Consider the following 16,680-nt stretch of genomic DNA (forward strand, 5'->3'; position numbering starts at 1 on the left):
TAGTGTAGTTTTTTCCCATATTGTGTTAACATTCTTCTGTGAATAACAGATGTTTTTTTGGGCCATTTAAACTGTACAAATTTCAGTATGGCACAAAACAAAAGCACAGCCAATATCTTAACATCTTGGTTGATGAAAAATGTTGTTTTGAATGCTGTAGTAAGGTGAATTTTCCCAAAGGGCAAATAAGAGTTTTAAGACTAGGAGATGAAAAACTAAAGCAAAGGTGTGTTCCACAAATGCAGTCCTTATTCAGGGTAAGGTCGAATATCAACAGAATCTCTAGAAATACGATCATCAAACCAAAACCAAAACAAAAAGTTCCCAAACCCGTTTCATCCATCCATCCATTATCCACTGCTTATCCAAGGTCAGGTCGTGGGGGGCAGTTGCCTAAGCAGGGAAGTCCAGACCTCCCTCTCCCCGGCCACCTCCTCCAGCTCCTCTGGGAGGACCCTGAGGTGTTCCCAGGCCAGCCGGAAGATATAATCCCTCCAGCGTGTCCTGGGTCTGCCCCGTGGCCTTCTCCCAGTGGAACATGCCCAGAACACCCCCCCAGGGAGGCGTCCAGGATGCATCCTGACCAGATGCCTGAACCACCTCAACTGAACCCTCTCAATGCGGAGGAGCAGCGACTCTACTCCGAGTCTCTCCCGGATAACTGAACTGCTCACCCTATCTCTAAGGGAAAGTCCAGCCACCCTGCAGAGAAAACTCATTTTGGCCGCTTGTATCCACAATCTTGCTCTTTCGGTTCACTACCCAAAGCTCGTGGCCATAGGTGAGGGTAAGAACGTAGATCGACTGGTAAATCACCTTTTGCCTCAGCTCTCTCTTCACCACGATGGACCGTTGCAGAGCCCACATTACTGCGGATGCCGCACCGATCCGTCTGTCAACATCCCGCTCCATTCTTCCCTCACTTGTGAACAAGACCCCGAGATACTTGAACTCCTCCACTTGAGGCAGTACTGTGCTCCGAACCCGGAGAGAGCATTCCACCTTTTTCCGGCAGAGAACCATGGCCTCGGATTTAGAGGTGCTGACTCTTATCCTTGCTGCTTCACATTTGGCTGCAAACCGCTCCAGTGAGAGCTGGAGGTCACTGTCCGATGAAGCCAACAGAACCACGTCATCCGCAAATAGCAAAGACGAGATTCTGAGGTCACCGAACAAGACCTCCTCCGCTCCTTGGCTGCGCCTAGAAATTCTGTCCATATAACTTATGAACAGAATCGGTGACAAAGGGCAGCCCTGGCGGAGTCCAACCTCAACGGGAAACGAGTCCGACTTATTACCGGCAATGTGGACCAAGCTCCTGCTCCTCCTGTACAGGGGCCGAATGGCTCGTAACAACAAGCCTTGTACCCCATACTCTTGGAGCACACCCCACAGGATGCTTCGAGGGACACGGTCGAATGCCTTCTCCAAATCCACAAAACATATGTGGACTGGTTGGGCAAACTCCCATGCCCCCTCCAGGATCCTGGTCAGGGGGTAGAGCTGGTCCAGTGTTCCACAGCCGGGACGGAATCCACATTGTTCCTCTTGAATCTGAGATTCGACCATCGACCAAACTCTCTTCTCCAGCACCCCTGAATAGACCTTACCGGGGAGGCTGAGAAGTGTGATCCCCCAATAGTTGGAGCACATCCTCTGGTCACCCTTCTTAAAAAGGGGAACCACCACCCCGGTTTGCCAATCCAGAGGCACTGCCCCTGATGTCCATGCGATGTTGCAGAGACGTGTCAATCAGGACAGCCCCACAACATCCAGAGCCTTGAGGAACCCAGGGTGAACCTCGTCCACCCCAGGGGCCCCACCACCTCTGAGCTTTTTAACTACCTCGGCAACCTCGGCCCCTGATATGGACGGGCCCCCCTGGAGTCCTCCAGCTCTGCTTCCTCTAAGGAAGACATGCTGGTGGGATTGAGAAGATCCTCGAAGTATTTCTTCCACCAGTAAATAACGTCTGCAGTTGAAGTCAGCAGGACCCCGTCTCCACTGTACACAGTGTTGGTGGAGCACTGCTTTCCCCTCCTGAGGCACCTGACGGTTTTCCAGAAAGCCGTTTTCCATTTCCGTGCCGCCACAAGAGGCACCAACACCCTTGCAGCCACAGCTCCATTTTGCTGCTTCGACAATGGAGGCTCGGAACATGGTCCATTCAGACTCAATGTACTTCGCCTCCCTCGGAATAAGGTTGAAGTTCTGCCAGAGGTGGCAGTTAAAGATCTTTCTGACTGGTTCCTCTGCCAGACATTCCCAGCAGACCCTCATCATACGTTTGGGTCTGCCTGGTCTGTCCGGCAGCCTCTTCTGCCATCTGATCCAACTTACCACCAGGTGGTGATCAATTGACAGCTCAGCCCCTCTCTTCACCCAAGTGTCCAAGACATAAGGTCGCAGATCCGATGACACAATTACAAAGTCGATCATCGAGCTGTGACCTCGGTCATCCTGGCACCAAGTGCACTTGTGGATACCCTTATGCTTGAACATGGTGTTTGTTATGGACAATCCATGGCCAGCACAGAAGTCCAACAACTGAACACCACTCGAGTTTAGATCAGGGAGGCCGTTCCTCCCAATCACACCTCTCCAGGTTTCACTGTCGTTGTCGACGTGAGCGTTTAAGTCTCCCAGCAGGACGATAGAGTCCCCAGGAGCTGCACCTCGCAGTGCTTCTTCCAGGGACTCCAAGAAGGCTGGGTACTCTCAACTGTCGTTCGGCACATAAGCGCAAACAACAGTCAAAGTCCTTCCCCAGGGAAGCAATCCTCTCGTCCAACGGGGAGAACCCCAACGTGCAGGCCTCGAGCCGGTTGGCCATAAGCAAGCTCACCCCTACCCAACACCTTTCACCCACTGCAACTCCAGAGTGGAACAAAGTCCAGCCTCTCTCAAGAGGAATGGTTCCAGAGCCCAGACCATGCGTAGAGGTGAGCCCAACTATATCTAGCCGGTACCGCTCAACCTCTTGCACCAGTTCAGGCTCCTTCCCTGCCAGAGAGGTAACATTCCATGTCCCAAGAGCCAGTTTCGTCAACCGAGGGTTCCCGCCTTCAGCCACCACCCACATCACATTGCACCCGACCCCTGTGGCCTCTCTTGCAGGTGGTGGGCACACAAGAGAGCGGAACCACGTTGCTCCTTCGGGCTGAGCCCGGCTAGGCCCCGTGGTCAAAGGTCCAGCCACCAGGCGTTTGCCAGCAAGCCCCTCCCTCAGGCCTGGCTCCAGGGTGGGGCCCCGGGTACCCTTTCCCAGGCAAGGAAAATGCCGATCCTTGATTTAAATCCATGTGGGGTCTCAGGATCAAGTTAGTCTGGATCTTCACCTCAGACTTGTTTGCCTTGGGGAGCCCTACCAAATAACATAATTGTGTTGTCTGACCTAAAATCCCATAGATAACCCACAAAATACTTGCAGGGAAAATGTAATGAATTATAACAAGCAAAAGCTGAAAACTATTATTCACCAATAATTGCAGTCTTCAGTTTGTGTTAGCCATGTATTAGAACAATTTAACGTTGAATACTGACCATACCTCTCAAAGCACCGATGTTCTAACTTCTTCCCGTGACTAGTAATCTAAAAGCACCTCATGCACTCCATGCCATGCCAGAAACTTTTGGTTGCATGTTTTGTCTTTCCCCTCAAACTTAGACTTTACTGGACATCTACAATTACACATTACAGGGGGCCTTTGCAATTTCTACAAAATGTGTTTCTCTTATTGCCTTTTGAGAGATATTACTAATGAAACTCCTATCCTATCAGGTTGTTCTATAGAATTCTTTCTTACTTTGCTAGCCGGCAGACAAAATCCTGTTTATTGGAAGGAAACCCTACTCAATATTTCATAAAGGCAAAGGGATGAATTAAACCATTATGAAGCTAGAAAAAATAAAATGTAATCATTGTAGATCTGACCAGGGATTCGAAAAAATGTGGCACCCTGTTATCAACTTAAAGCAAAATTAGAAAATGACATTAGAGACAGCAACATTATTCGAAGTGTAGTTAAATGTAGTACTCAGAAGATTTTCAAATGTCTATAGTAGAATGGAAATATATAAATTAAAAACTTGTTTTTTGCTAAATTGATATTGTTTTTTCTTTTTTGTTTTCATTATATATGATACAGAAATTACAAGACATAAAGTATATTGTAAGGGGAATGGCCATTTTTAGTATAATTGGCATTGAACATATCGCTATCCATCCATCAAAACTTTAAATCATCTCATTTAACTTGGTAAAATATATTAACTTGGTAGATATTTACCAAGTTAAATGAGATGATTTAAAGTTTTGATGGATGGATAGCGATATGTTCAATACCAATTATACTAAAATATATATATATATACTGCGGTGGGTTGGCACCCTGCCTGGGATTGGTTCCTGCCTTGTGCCCTGTGTTGGCTGGGATTGGCTCCAGCAGACCCCCGTGACCCTGTGTTTTGATTCAGCGAGTTGGAAAATGGATGGATGGATATATATATATATATATATATATATATATATATTGCATAGTTTACTGTCAAATAATGCAAAGAGTACGTGACACGTGTTTTGCTCTTATTTGGGCTCATCAGGCGTACACACTCTACTTCTCCCCTTGCGGGGATCGAACCTCAGACATCAGCATCAATACAATACAATTTATTTTTGTATAGCCCAAAATCACACAAGAAGTGCCGCAATGGGCTTTAACAGGCCCTGCCTCTTGACAGCCCCCCAGTCTTGACTCTCTAAGTAGACAAGGAAAAACTCCCAAAAAAAACTTGTAGGAAAAAATTGGAGAAATCTTGGGAAAGGCAGTTCAAAGAGAGACCCCTTTCCAGGTAGGTTGGGCGTGCAGTAGGTGTCAAAAAGAAAGGGGGTCAATACAATACAATACATAGAACAGAACAAATCGTCAATACAATATAAAAATAAAAACTTTAGAATTACGGAGCAGAGACAAAGTCCCTTTACACTGCACCACAGTGTGTAGGTTGTAGGTAACCATCCATACAATCAGGTCGGGACTCAGATTACGAATGCAATGAATATATATATATATATATATATTACAGTACTGTGCAAAAGTTTTAAGCAGGTGTGAAAAAATGCTGTAGACAAAGAATGCTTTCAAAAATGGAAGTGTTAATTATTTATTTTCATCAATCAACAAAATGCAGTGAATGAACAAAAGAGAAATCTAAATCAAATCAATATTTGGTGTGACCACCCTTTGCCTTCAAAACAGCATCAATTCTTCTAGGTACACTTGCATACAGTTTTTGAAGGAACGGCTGGTAGGTTGTTCCAAACATCTTGGAGAACTAACCACAGATTTTCTGTGTATGTCGGCTTCCTCATATCCTTCTGTCTCTTCATGTAATCCCAGACACACTCGATGATGTTGAGATCAGGGCTCTGTGGGGGCCATACCATCACTTCCAGGACTTTTTGTTCTTCTTTACGCTGAAGATAGTTCTTAATGACTTTGGCTGTATGTTTGGGGTCGTTGTCCTGCTGCAGAATAAATTTGGGGCCAATCATACGCCTCCCTGATGGTACTGCATGATGGATAAGTATCTGCCTATATTTCTCAGCATTGAGAACACCATTAATTTTAACCAAATCTCCAACTCCATTTGCAGAAATGCAGCCCCAAACGTTCAAGGAACCTCCACCATGCTTCACTGTTGCCTGCAGACACTCATTATTGTACCGCTCTCCAGCCCTTCGACAAACAAACTGCCTTCTGCTACAGTCAAATATTTCAAATTTTAACTCATCAGTCCAGAGCACCTGCTGCCATTTTTCTGCACCCCAGTTCCTATGTTTTCGTGCATACTTGAGTCGCTTGGCCTTGTTTCCACATCGGAGGTATGGCTTTTTGGCTGCAACTCTTCGATGAAGACCACTTCTGGCCAGACTTCTCCGGACAGTAGATGGGTGTACCTGGGTCCCACTGGTTTCTGCCAGTTCTGAGCTGATGGCACTGCTGGACATCTTCCGATTTCGAAGGGTAATAAGCTTGATGTGTCTTTTGTCTGCTGCACTAAGTTTCCTTGGCTGACCACTATGTCTACGATCCTCAACGTTGCCCGTTTTTTTGTGCTTCTTCAAAAGAGCTTGAACAGCACATCTTGAAACCCCAGTCTGCTTTGAAATCTTTGTCTGGGAGAGACCTTGCTGATACAGTAGAACTACCTTGTGTCTTGTTGCTGTGCTCAATCTCGCCATGACATGAAACTGTCGTCCACAACCTCACCTTGGTAGCAGAGTTTGGCTGTTCCTCACTCAGTTTTAAGCCTCCTACACAGCTGTTTCTGTTTCAGTTAATGACTGTGTTTCAACCTACGTGTGACATTGATGATCATTAGCACCTGTTTGGTAGAATTGGTTGATCAAACACCTGACTAGAATCCTACAAAATCCCTGACTTTGTGCAAGTGGACCGATAAGAATTGATGCTGGTTTGAAGGCAAAAGGTAGTAACACCAAATATTGATTTGATTTAGATTTTTCTTTTGTTCACTCACTTTGCATTTTGTAAATTGATAACAATAAACAATCATTATTTATATTTCTGAAAGCATTCTTTGTTTACAGCATTTTTTCACACCTGCCTAAAACTTTTGCACAGTACTGTGTATATATATATATATAAATATATATATATATATAAATATATATATATATATATATAAATATATATATATATATATATATATATATATATATATATACACAGTAATCCCTCCTCCATCGCGGGGGTTGCGTTCCAGAGCCACCCGCGAAATAAGAAAATCCGCGAAGTAGAAACCATATGTTTATATGGTTATTTTTATATTGTCGCGCTTGAGTCACAGATTTGCGCAGAAACACAGGAGGTTGTAGAGAGACAGGAACGTTATTCAAACACTGCAAACAAACATTTATCTCTTTTTCAAAAGTTTAAACTGTGCTCCATGACAAGACAGAGATGACAGTTCCGTCTCACAATTAAAAGAATGCAAACATATCTTCCTCTTCAAAGGAGTGCGCATCAGGAGCAGATCATGTCACAGAGATAGAGAAAAGCAAACAAATCAATAGGTCTGTTTGGCTTTTAAGTATGCGAAGCACCGCAGCACAAAGCTGTTGAAGGCGGCAGCTCACACCCCCTCCGTCAGGAGCAGAAAGAGTGAGAGAGAGAGAAACAAACAATCAAAAATCAATACGTGCCCTTCGAGCTTTTAAGTATGCGAAGCACCGTTCAGCATGTCGTTTCAGGAAGCAGCTGCACAAAAGGTAGCAACGTGAAGATAATCTTTCAGCATTTTTAGACGAGTGTCCGTATCGTCTAGGTGTGCGAACAGCCCCCCTGCTCAATCCCCTTACGTCAGGATCAGAGAAAATTAGCGCAAGAGAGAGAGAGAAAAGTAAGTTGGGTAGCTTCTCAGCCATCTGCCAATAGCGTCCCTTGTATGAAATCAACTGGGCAAACCAACTGAGGAAGCATGTACCAGAAATTAAAAGACCCATTGTCCGCAGAAATCCGCGAACCAGCAAAAAATCCGCGATATATATTTAAATATGCTTACATATAAAATCCGTGATAGAGTGAAGCCGCGAAAGGCGAAGCACGATATAGCGAGGGATTACTGTATATATATATATATATATATATATATATATATATATAGACAGACAGACATATACTGTAGATAGATAGATAGATAGATAGATAGATAGATAGATAGATAGATAGATAGATAGATAGATAGATAGATAGATAGATAGATAGATAGATAGATAGATAGATAGATAGATAGATAGATAGATAGATAGATAGATATTCATTTGTCCCCAGGGGAAATGTGGGTCTTTACAGAAGCTCTTTAAACACACACCACAATGACCATAAAGCAAGAACATTGAAAAAGTAAAGAACTTCTGACATGACAATCCCAGCCCCAATCCCAGTCCCAGTCCCAGTCCCAGTGAGCGTTTCTTGACACACTTCTGCTGGATAATTCATTAACTAAAAGTTCTCGTGGATGGTGTGTCACAGAGAGGCTGTGTAGCATCGTTCATAATGGCACTCAGTTTTGTTTTAATTCTCTCCATTGCTACTACCTCCAGGGGGTCCAGAGTCAGTCCCATAACTGACTTTGCCCATTTAATTAACATGTTGCTTTGGTGGGTCACTCTTGAAGTAATGTTACCAGCCCAACACATGGCAGTGTAGAACAGTGCACTGGCCCTCACAGATGTGATAGATTCAGCAGCGGCGCTTTGAGATGATTATTGCAGGACTGAAATCAAACTGAATCATTTGTGTGCCAGTTTGTTTTATAGGTGACTTTATGCTGACCTTGTGAGTGAACATGGATGGGCCTTGAAATGAAATGAGATCAATAAGCTTTGGCTTCTTGCCATGCTCATTGGAACTAAGTGGGTTAAAAAAAATACAGGGGATCCCTAAAGTCTGGACACATGGGCAAAATGCATATTTTTAGTAAAAAATATGAACATTTTATTTAATCGAAAGACTAATAAATAACATCTTCAATGTGATTTCTACCATTTGTGATGCAAAGTTCGATGCGCTTTGCGAGATTCACATGAACTTGATGCATTAATGGCACATTTCTGTCAATTTGAGCGCATTCATTTATGATGTGTTCCCTCAGATGTCTCGTATTTTTACATTTTCATTGAGTAAACCTTCTCCTTTAGCATACCCCAGAAAAAGAAGTCAAGAGAGCTAAGGTCTGGTGAAACAAGGAGACCATTCCACATGACCACATCTTCCAATCCAGTTAGATTACGAAGGGGCCCGAGTTGCCTTGAAAGCTGGCATATTGTAATCTTTTTAGTTAGCCAATAAAAGGTGTCATTTTGCTTGACTTCTCAATCCAGTTAGAGAAATCGTCATTCAAATAGTGCTATTTCCTATGTGTCCAGACTTTAGGGACACCCTGTAGATGGATACCTAAAGAAAATACTTTACTAATGTCACTATAATAATACAAAAACACAAAAGAAACTATACTAATTAGTTCCTTGTTATCTAAACTGCATTTGACAGTGAACACCAGCGCAATGCATTCTATAAAGCAAACATAAGTAGAATGCTAAGCAATACAAGTGGGATTAAAAAATCAATTCAGTGTATGGACAAATTTTGAAATCCTATGAATTAGGGACACATTTTACCAATAATAAAAGTTGTATAATTCCTTGGCAACCATTTAAGATTTGATTTGCACAACTTAATACAGGCACGTGACAGTCTGTGCCTAATGTTGCTCTTTATGTGGTACTAGTAGTAATAATAATAATAGTAGTAATGTTGCATGCAGAATACAGTGAAATTCTTCCTTGCATATCTGACTAATGGTCGGACTAATGTTCCAAACTTCACTTAAAGGCTTACAATTGCACAGTTTTTGCAGAGACGCGTACACACCAAACGAATTAAGCAAGCCACTCAGAGTATCAAGGTGCGTCAAGTGGTGAGGACTGAACAGGCAGCCATGTGGTTTCCAGGCCAAACCCATATGCCACTCAGCTACTTCAGCTACCTGTTATTAAACATCTGTAAAAGATGCTTCTCTTTTGAGCACATAGCCATCTGTCACCAAGATATTGGTGAGGCCACACCAGGCCACGAATCAAACCCAGAGCCCAGAAACATTAACCATTAGTCAGACATGCAAGGAAGAATTTCACTGTATTCTACATTACTACTATTATTATTATTATTACTACCAGTACCACATAAAGAGAAACATTAAGCACAGACTGTCATCAGCCTGTTTTAATAATGTATTCTTAAAGCAAAACTTTTTATGGCCCACTATGACCATTTTTTCCATATTGAGAGATTTAGTCTCCTGCTGCCAGCTTCCCAAGACCCCCCTTGTCGGTATCCTACTAAGAGCATTTGCTAATTTGCTTTCATCTACATTTAATGAAGCTGATAATGCAAAATGCAAAAGACATCTTCTGACTGTTTATTCAAATAGGCTGACATGGGGACAGAGAAGGGAGGGTGGGGTGAAGATGAGGTTTGATCTCCTTGGCAAACAATGGCTCTGTTATTTCAATACATTCTGGCCATGTTTGCTTTTTAGCTAATTGCATTATAAATTAACGAACTTGTGTCTCATCTCCCTCTTGAATAAATATAACTACCCACTGATTGGCGTAATTTGGGCCTAAGAAAACTTTTCAGCAGCTTTTCCTTTTGTTAGTGGGATTTATCCAGGGTGTTTAATGAAATAGAAGATCTCAAAGGTATTAGTGATGGTATCCATTTAGAACTCCTGATATGAGAATAACAGGTCAAATGCAGTTAGAAATAGGAGTTTTCATTTTATAAAGAGATTAAAATAATTATGTTAAATAGTGAAAAGAAAAGCTATTAGCACCGTGTTAATAAGAGGGGAAGAATCCTGACAAAAAAACTAAATTCCTTACTTTCAGCCCAATTGTGTTGGATGTAGCTAATTAAACGCTGAAGATCAAGAAAATACAACTAGAATGGACTGCAGGACGCATAAAATAAGAACTGGAAGTCTAAGAGTTTGTGCTCTGCACTTGCTTAAAGTTGCTGAACGACTTCATCTTGTGGACAGAAAGGGGAGACATTCAAGTGATCTTTCTATCTGCTGTTTCCTTATTTTGTGACGCTGCCTTTGAGTAAAACAGACGTGTCTGTACTGCCAAAAGATCTTCATACATAGAAGAAGTAAAAAAAAAAAAAGAAGAAGAAGAAGAAAAAATCAAACAAAAAAGACATTTTTATAATAAGAATTAAAAAAAGAGTGAAACAGAATTTAGGGAATGTAAAATTAAAAAAAAATAAGTGGCATGGTGTTCCAAAATATATTTAATTAAGGGACATTTTTACATTATTTTAATTTTAACAGAAATCAATAATGAATATCAGGAAATGTATGACAAAAATCTAAACAATGGGAGCTCCCAATACACAGAAAACACAGTCCTAAATAAAAATGCATTAAAAACAAAAAATGGTATGAGATTTATAATGATCAATATCTAAAAATCACCTAATTCTCAATTTTGCTGTCATATACTATGGAAGTTGGGTTAAGTAAAGCAGATTTGAGAATGTATGTATATATGTTATGAAGTTAGACAGTAGAAGCCTTGTACTTGGCACTACACTGTTTGCCGGAGAGCAGATAGATAGATAGATAGATAGATAGATAGATAGATAGATAGATAGATAGATAGATAGATAGATAGATAGATAGATAGATAGATAGATAGATAGATAGATAGATAGATAGATAGATAGATAGATATGAAAAGGAACTATATTATATGATAGATAGATAGATAGATAGATAGATAGATAGATAGATAGATAGATAGATAGATAGATAGATAGATAGATAGATAGATAGATAGATAGATAGATAGATAGATAGATAGATAGATAGATAGATAGATAGATGGCTCTGAGGCTAGAGATCTGCACTGGCAATCGGAAGGTTGCCGGTTCGAATCCCGTAAATGCCAATAGGGACTCTGCTCTGTTGGGCCCTTAAGCAAGGCCCTTAACCTGCAATTGCTGAGCGCTTTGAGTAGTGAGAAAAGCGCTATATAAATGCAAAAAATTATTATTATTATTATTATATTATATTATATTATATTATATTATATTATATTATATGATAGATAGATAGATAGATAGATAGATAGATAGATAGATAGATAGATAGATAGATAGATAGATAGATATGAAAGGAACTATATGATAGATAGACAGGCAGATAGACAGATATGTAATGCATCAGGCAGGTCCAGTGACTAGTGGTATAAATGAATAGGGTTATTTTTATATCTAAGCAGGGCCGGATTTTCCTATAGGCTAACTAGGCTTCAGCCTAGGGCCTCAAGATCAAGAGGGGCCTACATTCAAATTGTTAGCAAAATTAAAATTACACTATTCTAAAAACAGTGAACACTAAAACACTGAACCGAAAATAAGGAGAAATTCTACGCATATGACTAATAAACAAACATAAAAATGTATTGGTTAATCACAGTAATGATGTATTTTATTATCTCTCATGTAATTTACAAACTTAAAAATGGAAGGTGAAAGGGCCTCATAAGTGGAATAGCCTAGGGCCTCTTTTCATATAAATCCAGCCCTGTATGTAACTCATGCAATTAATTTTTAGTCTTTAAATGACTTGCCAGGTATTAACTAAATATTCAAAAAAGTAAATTGAAAAGCTAATGCAAGGATGGCTGATCAAGAGTATTCTGATCTTTCCAAAGTGTTCCTGTTTTCCTTTAATCTTGTCTTAACTGTTTTGATCACTCACACCCTTCCCCTTTTAGGATGTACAGTATTTTGCAATTGCAGCAGTAATTTTACAATACTCCTAGCCTCCTCCCCCAGTAGCAGGTATTAGCAGTAAATGGTGCTCATAAATTATAAAAGGCACTTGTACTTTCCTGTGATTCCTTTACAACTGAGCAATAACCATTAGGACAAAAGCAAAGACAAACAACAATCTAAGAACTGAAAACATACAGTTTTCTCAGTTCTTAGATTGTTGTTTGCATTTGCTTTTGTACTAATGTATCCATTTAAAAACAAATGTATACAGTGTGTGTGAATATATATATAGTATATATCAATATAAATACTGTGTATATATATATATATATATATATATATATATATATATATATATATATATATATATATATATATATTTATACACAGTATATACACAAACACACACACATCTACACACATACCTTTGCAAAACTTGCACTTCAGGACAAAGTACAGACAGTAAATGGAAAGAATAATTATTAATGAAACAAATTCTCTATTTTTTATACCTACATTTCTCTATGTACACATTAAATTGTACAACACTGCTAAAAGAATAACTGGGTATTTTGTACATAAAAAGGGTATTTCAGGTAAAAGAATATATAAACATACAAAACATTTCCAGACCCGTCTAATCCGGTTCAGAGTCACAGAGTCTAATCTGGAAGCACTGAGTGCAAACAGCCCTCCCTGAATGAGGGCTCCAGTCCATTGCAGTACCCACTCCAGCACACACACTTATACCCACACCCACTCTGACCAGCTGAGCATTGCCAATTAACATAACCTGCATGTCACTGAGGATGTGGGAAAAAAACTGGAATACTGGAAGGACAACTTACACACACACACACACACAGACGGAGCATGCACTCTCCACATAGGCAAAACCAGGCTCAAGATGTACAATTATATCAACAAATCCATCACAAAGCAGTGCTAACCACAGTTCTATTGTGCTGTCCTATAATTTTAAATTAAAAAAGGAAATTCAGTGGTAACAATTATTGCAAAAATTAATCTATTACTCTTTTACTTGCTTGTAACAAGAAATTAACAAAGCCTTATTCTGGTGCTCAAAACACTTACAAGGCATTAGTAAAGTATTTATGCATCTGTGAAATGTGGCCTACTAAAATAGTGTCACTTTGGAACATTCAAAGGTGGCTCATAAGTCATTTTACCAGCATGCCACACTGTACAAATATGAATAGCCAGTTTATTAATGCATTTTAGGTGTAACAAATACAAATGAAGCCTTTGTTAAGGTATTGTTATGTAACAATAAATGAGTAATAGATGCATTTTGCAGTACCTAAACTAAACTGTTACCAAGTCAATAAATGTAATACTTCATAAATATTCAGATACACCATTTTAGCTGTAATATTACCTTTTCCTGAAGCACAAAATTAGTGTAAGTGGAATGATCTGCCTAATCATTTTTAAGGGAATTGCCACGCTCAGCATTTAAAGTTACAAATATGTTATATGAGTATAATGTACTTTAATTGCTATTGCTGCTGATGCTTTTCATTATTGATTGCTTTTAGTATTATTATCCATCCATCCATTTTCCAACTCGCTGAATCTGAACACAGGGTCACGGGGGTCTGCTGGAGCCAATTCCAGCCAACACAGGGCACAAGGCAGGAACCAATCCTGGGCAGGGTGCCAACCCACCGCAGGACACACACAAACACACCCACCCACACACCAAGCACACACTAGGGCCAATTTAGAAATGCCAATCCACCTAACCTGCATGTCTTTGGACTGTGGGAGGAAACCGGAGCACCCGGAGGAAACCCACGCAGACACGGGGAGAACATGCAAACTCCACACAGGGAGGACCTGGGAAGTGAACCCGGGTCCCCAGGTCTCCCAACTGCGAGGCAGCAGCGCTACCCACTGTGCCACCGTGCCGCCCTAGTATTATTATAATCATCATTTTCATGGATTCATTCACTGTGTCCCTAAGGTGGCACTTAATCGCTGCCATCATTTTGATTAAGTCATGGCTGTTGAAATGGCTGTTGTGTCACTAATGATAGCCTCATTGTGAGAAACGTAAAGAGTACTTCTATTTGCCTGAGCTAACCTGCAGTGTACAGCATCTGAGGTGGGTCTTGATGGCTAGTTGGGGGACACACAAATCATTCACTCACTGATTGTCAGAAGCTGTCTTAATCAATATAGGGTCTTGGGAAGATACTACTTCCTACAGTTAAGGTCTCAAAGCAAGAACCAAACCTGGATGGGCACAACACCATATCCATGCACACAAACACCATATTGGGTCAACTTACAGTGCCCAGTGGCTATATGCGTTAGGACTGTTTGTAAAAGCCCATAGAAACACATGATGATCATTAAGACTTCACACAGAAGACAATCAAGCCAGTTACCCATTAAATAAATCAGGATTGAATTACTCTAATGGAGCAACATTAAAACTCAAGTCTCCCACCTGCTTACATATCTGCTGATATATGTGCAGTATACAGTTCAGTCCAAAAGTATTGGAACGGCAAGGCCAATTCATTTAGATACTGTAGATAGATAGATAGATAGATAGATAGATAGATAGATAGATAGATAGATAGATAGATAGATAGATAGATAGATAGATAGATAGATAGATACTTTATCAATCCCAAGGGGAAATTCACAATTTGAATTTATTTGAAATGAATTGGCCGTGCTGTTCCAATACTTTTACAGGGGACTGGATATTTAATATATAGGGCTGTAGAAAAGACTTATCCCAGAAAAGAAAATTCACACTACAATTTTCAAAATGAAGCTGCCAAAGTGGTTCTTCAGCACGATGCCTTTGGGGAACCATTTCTGGTTTCCTAAGGAACCATCCATAAGAAGATTCCAGAAAGAACTTTATTTATTTGGGCGGCATGGTGGCGCAGTGGGTAGCGCTGCTGCCTCGCAGTAAGGGGACCTGGGTTCGCTTCCCAGGCCCTCCCTGCGTGGAGTTTGCATGTTCTCCCCGTGTCTGTGTGGGTTTCCTCCGGGCGCTCCGGTTTCCTCCCACAGTCCAAAGACATGCAGGTTAGGTGGATTGGCGATTCTAAATTGGCCCTAGTGTGTGCTGGGTGTGTGGGTGTGTGTGTCCTGCGGTGGGTTGGCACCCTGCCCGGGATTGGTTCCTGCCTCGTGCCCTGTGTTGGCTGGGATTGGCTCCAGCAGACCCCCGTGACCCTGTGTTCAGATTCAGCAGGTTGGAAAATGGATGGATGGATAGTTAAGAGCCTTACTTTATTTATTTTCATCCAAAACAAGTTCCTGATTTTAAAAGGAAAATTACTGCATACATTAACACAGGCTAATTTCAGGAGTTCTTGATCTGTTCGTACCCTGGTACGTTGTCTACTAGACACTCATTATCTCAATTTTGTCCACATATTAGCCACCAGCCCAAGAAACCACTTTCACATGCAAAGGACCCTTCCCAGAATGAAATGGTTCTTTGTCAAGCAAAGGTTCTGATGAACCACACAACCCAATAAGGAGCCAATGCAGAACAATTACTTGTAAGAGTATAGTCATTTGATCAATGTTTTCAAGAGGAAAGAAAATATTCACTACCCAATCAACTACTGGTAGAGTTTGGGTGTTCCCTGCATGTCTGTGCTGATTTTCCTCCCATCACCTCAAAAACATGCAGGTTTAGGTTCCAAAATGGCCCTGTCTGAGACAGAATTGGCTAAAACACAGAGGGTAATGGTGCGAGGACCCCTATCAGAATTAGGTGATGTTAACAGTGATGTCCTTCAAGGGTCAGTGATACGGCTGCTGCTATTTTTAATATACAGTATATAAAGAATCTGAATAAGAATCTAAACAACAAGTTAACTTTGCTAATGATACCAAACAAGGTAGACTGGCAGATAATTAAGAATCCGTTCAATCATCACAGAGGGACTTGGACATAAAAGCTTGGGGGGGGGTGGGGGGTTGTGGCAGATGAAATTTAATGTCAGTAAATGTAAAGTATTACATGTAGGAAGTAAAAATGTTAGATTTGCATACACAATGGGAGATCTGAAACCTGAACGTACGCCTTTTTTGAAAAGCACCTGGGAGTCCTAGTGGTCTTCTCACTATCAACTTCCAGAGAGTGTTCAGAAGCCATTAAGAAGGCAAGCAGAATATTAGGTTATATAGCATCCTGATGTATGGAGTACCAATCAACGGAGGTTATGCTAAGTTATGTTAAGTTTTACAACACACTAGTGAGTCCTCACCTGAATTCCATGCAGTTTTGGTCTCCAGGCTACAAAAA

Source organism: Erpetoichthys calabaricus, chromosome 12 (genome assembly GCF_900747795.2).
Source record: "Erpetoichthys calabaricus chromosome 12, fErpCal1.3, whole genome shotgun sequence".
Taxonomy (NCBI): Eukaryota; Metazoa; Chordata; class Cladistia; order Polypteriformes; family Polypteridae; genus Erpetoichthys; species Erpetoichthys calabaricus.